The sequence below is a fragment of the Mercurialis annua genome, linkage group LG1-X (assembly GCF_937616625.2).
Source record: "Mercurialis annua linkage group LG1-X, ddMerAnnu1.2, whole genome shotgun sequence".
Taxonomy (NCBI): domain Eukaryota; kingdom Viridiplantae; phylum Streptophyta; class Magnoliopsida; order Malpighiales; family Euphorbiaceae; genus Mercurialis; species Mercurialis annua.
Window position 1 is genome coordinate 40,176,132 of NC_065570.1, and position 6,236 is coordinate 40,182,367.

At 32.6% G+C, this 6,236-nt stretch overlaps 1 long non-coding RNA gene across 2 annotated transcripts; it reads left to right on the forward strand.

Annotated features, from left to right (window-relative positions):
• The first annotated feature begins 2,088 nt into the window (after positions 1–2,088).
• On the forward strand, positions 2,089–5,087 carry LOC126666288 (uncharacterized). 2 transcript variants are annotated; one of them, XR_007637849.2, is made up of 4 exons: positions 2,089–2,346; positions 2,444–2,519; positions 3,598–3,683; positions 4,871–5,087. It is a non-coding gene; the product is annotated as an uncharacterized LOC126666288 (long non-coding RNA). The 2 variants fall into 2 exon arrangements; XR_007637850.2 differs by lacking the exon at positions 3,598–3,683 and having other exon boundaries at positions 2,099–2,346.
• Positions 5,088–6,236: the final 1,149 nt, after the last annotated feature.

Sequence of the window (6,236 nt, forward strand, 5' to 3'; positions counted from 1 at the left end):
ATCCCATGTGCCCGCAATGCGGCAGAAGTCACTTGGGTAAAGGTCAAACTATGATAGATGTATGCAGTCGGTGTGGACAACAAGGTCATTATGGTAAGGAATAGTCACATTCCGTGTAGTGGAATACCACGGATGACACGAATCAAGTGTCTCCTGAATGACATAGTTCTCGTGATAGTTTCTGGTTAGATACAACCAGATAGACTACGTAGTCGAAGCAAACATCGTGAAGTCCGAACGCTAGAAGCTCAATAGCAACCAGACCTTTTGAGCTAGTCTAGTGAAAACACGAACGCTTAGGGTGTACTCTTCGAACGACGTCGGAAGCAGATGAATAGAACTACATCTTTTCATATGCAAAAGATGTATATAAATTGCGAACGATAGAACGATAATCGATAGATAGTGCAGAGTCTTATGTCGAGAGAAACTTACGTAAAACCCATTTTGTGAAAAGAAAAGCATTTGATCGAAATGAAATGTTTTGAAAAGACATAATTGTGCCCGGACACGAATCATAAAAGCATCGCATTGACACGAATAGAATTGCATCACTACATCCATATTGCATTCATTATTAGAACATGCATCATATACATTGTGTATGTCTGTAAAAAAAAAAAAAAGAGGAGTGTCATTGCAACTCTTGTGATGAGAGAAGTCATCACACCGGTGCACAATTATGACATGATTTGAGAAATGAAAAGTATCGTGATTTTAAACGGATGAGTTTTCAAACGTAAGTAAGCTCAGACAGGGACTCTGTATATAGAGGCATAGAACAAGACTGATCATCTTGTTAAGCCTATATGAAAACATACGTATGTAACACGACAAGTATATAGAATGACGAGTAGTGTAATGCGAATCGCAACATATCGAGATTTGGATTGCAAATCTCTAAAGCGGTCTTGTATATTAAATACAAGAACAACGACGCTACTTTACAAACATGTAAAGTGATAGCGACCACGTTTAAACTCGTAGCATATTTACCTCTGGGACGAGGAAATCGAACATAGAAGTTAATTACGTCAGGGGATGTGAACCCTACGAACAAACAAACCTTGTTCAAAAAGATCAAATAAAGAGAATTGATTCATAATAATTATGAATCAAGCAGTAATAAGATGGTTAGGATTGTAAGCATAAAAAGTTACTCGATAAGTATATCGAGATACTTTCACCTAGGAATAGTAATAGATAAGAGACCGTATGAACATAATTGTAAAGTCAACAGTTAGTGAATGATTAATCAGAGTATCGCAGCGGAAGTGTGGAAGAAAGAGAATGATAAGGTATGATTTAAAATTGGTTAAGTGGTATTAGAAGATTATGAAAATTCGAGGACGAATTTTTATAAGGGGGGAAGATTGTAATAACCTAAAATTTTGAGGTATTTGCGTGTAGTGCCACGAGGCATAATCGTAAAGATTAAGAACAAGAATATCGGATTAGGATTGGATAATAAGGACTTAGACCAAAATGGGTCTATTGGAATTATCATAAAATAATAATTTTAAATGGAATATTATTATGCGATGAATTGGATTTGAACGGAATTAGAAAGAAAGGAAGTAGAATAAAAATAAAATACGTTGGAAAGCCCGAACTAATAATATTCACGCTAAGGTCCATGAAATATTATTAATAAACGATCGTCAAGTTTCGTAAGTATATGAAAGCGTCTTAGAAGATAGTTTGACAATTAGTTAAGAATAAGGTTTAAAGTGCAAATTAGCCACTTTAAGGACTAAAGTGGACTTTTAGCCACAAACTTCCGGAGGAAGTTGTGCCTTACTCTATTTTCTCAAAATGAGAAAATAATATCGATAAAGTTGTTATCGATAGTTATCAGAATGAAAATTGGACGTAAAAGTGAGAAAAGTGCAAGTTAGCTCAAAATGGAAATTTGAGCGTTTTTGGCTAAAATTACCAAAGTAAATTATTATAAAGTGATATTATAAGATGTGAGACTAATGTTATTTATTTGAGAAATAAATAATATGGAATTTATCGAGAATCGAATGATTAAAGGATTAATGGAGTAAATCGGACGAAAGAAAAGTTAAGGATTAAGTAGTGAGGAGGTGGCAATTTAAAGGACCTAATTGGACTTTAATCAACAACTTACTTACTAAGGGAATGAGATATATTCTCAGATTTTCCTTCATGATTCAAAAAGAAATAAAAAGAAGAGATAAGAGAGAAAAGCTATGGAGAAGTGAAAATGGAGTGTTTGATTTCAAAACGAGCTACGGAACTCGTTTCTCGTCCAAATTGGATGATTCTTGCGGCCACGGAACGAGAAAATGATTATCTACAGATCTATGGCTTCAATTTGAGGTAATAAACTCAAATTATAGTTAGGGTTTCAGGTTTAATATTTCGGTTTTTGTTAAAGTTTGATGAAAATGGTTGTTTGGTTATGTATGATGATTAGGAGCTATGATTATGGAATTTTGATGGTTGTTCATGGAGGAATTCATTCAGTCAAAGGGTTATACCATCAAACAAAGGTATAAATTCATAATTTTAGATTTTTGGTAATGAATTGATTGAATTGAGTGGAGTTTTGGTTAAGTTTAAAGTTGGATTTTCTGGTTTGGTGTTGAATTGATGCTGTCTACAACTAGAATTTTTCGAAATACTTAAAAATGTTTGTTTGAGCTGGAATTTTTATATGTTCTGAGTATATGGGTTAAGTTGGTGTATGAAAAATTTCAGAATTTTTCATAATTTGGATATTGAGATAAAAATTAAATAGCACCTAGTGCTCTGTTTGTAAATTGTGTAAGGCTGCTGCTGTAAGTTAATTATTTGAGGACCTTAAACACATTAGTTTGGCCTAAATTTTGGTATGCACTTAGAAATATATGTTATATAAGTGCCATAAAATTTTCAGAGAAAAATGTGGCCATTTGATAGGTTAATTGAATAAATCTTTGGCTGTAGTCGGTGTAGGCAGCCGTGCTATGCACAACGATGGTTATGCCGATACGTATATTTGCATAGACAAGTAGAAAAATGGTTTGAAATGAATTGAATAATTTGTTAAGAGATGGCTTGATCGAGGTGTCTGAATTATGTTGAGGTTATAATTCGGTATCAATAGGTTAGTCTTGTTGTGTATTAAGTTCCGAATTGAATTGACGTTTTGCATAAAACGTCTTGCAAACAGCGATATTGCAAAGGCAATATCTCGGGCTGTATGATTCCAAACTAAGTTCCGTTTGCTGGTACGGAAACTTTGGGATGTTAACTACAATTGTCTAGTTTTAATATTTCTCTAATTCTGCCTCTAAGATGGTCATCTGAGGCAAAACATTTTTGTGTGCAGTCTGAACTGTTATTCTGGACAGCTTGAGGTTTTAACTTCGAAGCTTGTTTTCGACACCTTCGGGTGCATTTCATGGTCCGAGACCTAAACAAAAGTTGTAGGCGACGTTCTAAACTATAAGAATGTCACTTTTGTTTAGAGGTCGGATTATTTTAGATAAGCGTTTTTGATAGCCAAAGTGAGCTACAAAACAGCCTTTAAATAGAAAATTGGAGATGAGAATTGTTATTTATTGCGCTATTATCGTAATTGCGTAGATTCGACGAGGCGACTATCGACGGAGTTCAAAGTTCTTGAATCGAGATTAACGCTTTGCTTGATTAGAGTAAATGGATAGCAAGTGGTGAGTACACTTTAAATTACTCGCTAATATTCATAAAGCTACGTATTTTAATACGAAAAGCTATATGAATATTTATATATTTGAAATGTTTGTTTTTAAAATGTATACGTATGTATGCTTTGGAAATGATGTTTTATCGTAATGTGTTATTTTGATAATAACATAAATGTTAAGGCACCGGGGATGGGTAAAGTAAAATGACATAAATCGAATCAAATATGAATAAGGAAATATAGCACATTCCGATATGTACTATCAAACATAATAAATACCCATACGTGGGTGTGTTATAGATGTATGCTTGTAGTTGTAATGTGCATGCCATGGTCCATAAAGGATCAATATAACATAACGAAAAATACAAAATCAACTAGTAAACGTAAAATGAGAATTGTACTATGGTACACCCAATAATAAGAACTGAGATACAAGGTTGAACTCGGTAGAATTATCCCGGGACCTGTATCTCATCCATTCTCGATGATAATCCTCGGAACTCATACGAAATAAAAAGTAAGTATGATACATCGGGAATCAATACGAAACAAGATCGAGACACAATGTGAACAAACAATCCTATTAAATGTCAATAGGAATCATATGAATCGACAATTAAGTTCAAAAGACCTGCAGGGTGCAGAGTCCGAATGTAGACACGAAGGTAACTCGGTTGAACTATCTCGGGACCCGTGTCTAAGGAGTAACTCGGTTGAATTATCTCGGGACTCCTATCGATCGTTTGGGATTGAGAAATGGTACAAGTAACTCGGTTGAATTATCTCGGGACTGTACCATATGGTTGAAGGTAACTCGGTTGAACTATCTCGGGACCCAACCATAAGGATCAAGTCACAAGAGACTTGCCAATGATTTAATTCGACTTAGAATCATGATGATATAAACTAAGATTTAAGATTCTGTCGAAAATTAATGCAACAAAACGAGAAAGAAAAATATCAACACCATAATAAGAAATCGAAGATGCCAAATACGTATAAACTATAAGTTTATGAAATAAACAAAAAGTTATGAAGGAAAGTAGAGAGGGTATGAAATATGATTTCAAAGGAGTATTTTCTATATGTAAAATGGGTTTTCAATGGTTTTAACCCTTTATGTGATATTGCGTGTAATTTGGTGAACTCACTCAGTTTTATACTGACCCCGTTGCTCCTCCCATTTTTCAGGAATAGTATGATATGATTTGGAGAGTCAAGCTTCCGAAGTTTTAAATTCTCGGAAGTCATTTGCACAAGAAGTTAAAGAAGGTTTTCATTCTAGCGGTCCGCAGTAGTCTAGATGTCTTTGTCTATGTATTTATATAGCGCATTTTAACTCTGATATTTTTGTAAAATGGGGTCACATGTATTTTGATATATGAAAAATGATTCGATTTGCGAAAAATTTACACAGGATTTTAGGCTTGCTACGGGTTTCGGAGCTACCACTCCCATTCCCTAGCGCCGGTCGCGACTCATAAATTTGGGTCGTGACAATTGTTTTGGCAAAAGACTTTGTCATAATAAATTAATTTTTTTTGTAGTGATAAAAATATTTGACAAAATATTAATTTATCATAATATCATTTAATTTTACTTAATTGCTGCAAAACAAAATTTGTTTTAATATTTTTAAACATTTTGATAAAATTTATTTTATCATCATAACTATAATTTTAATATACAGTGACAAAATATACTTTTTGGAAAAATATTTTGTCACACAAAATATTAATTTATCATAACATTATTTAATTTACTAAAATTGCTGCAAAAACAATTTGTCACGATCTTATAAATGTTATGATAAAATTTATTTCATAATCGTAATTATATTTTTAATATAAAGTGATAAATATTTTTTTGGCAAAATACTTTGTCAGAAAATACATAATTACTTTTTATAGTGGCAAAAATATTTGACAAAATATTAATTTATCATAATATCATTTAATTTTACTCTAATTTTGGCAACAGAAACTTTGTCACAACAAACATAGATATTATGATAAAATTTATTTCATCATCATAACTATATTTTTAATATACAGTGATAAAATATTTTTTTGGCAAAAAACTTTCTCATAAAAAATATAATTAGTGTTAATAGTGATAAAAATATTTGACATAATATTAATTTATCATAATATCATTTAATTTTACTCTAATTTTGACAAAATATTTTTTTGTCACAATTAATCTGTTTATTATGACAAAATTTAGTTTGTCAAATATTTTTATGTCACAACAAAGGGAATTTCTTGTAGTGACTGTTAGTCTTTCGTACGTTCCTTCATATAATACTTACTCGTATATTGATGTCCAATGTTTGTTGTAACAGAGACGACCAATATCTTTGTGCACTTTCCTAGTTCGCGCTTAGCTGGTCCGTACACGATTCTCGTGACAATAGGACAAGATCTGTTCGCGTTGGGATTTTTAATCCCTTCGGTTACTAACTTCTGGGCTTAACAGGCTCGTATTCTTTTTCTTTTTTATCGTTCGTACTTGCTAATCTTTATCTATCATTTGTCCCTTAGTTTTATAAGTAATA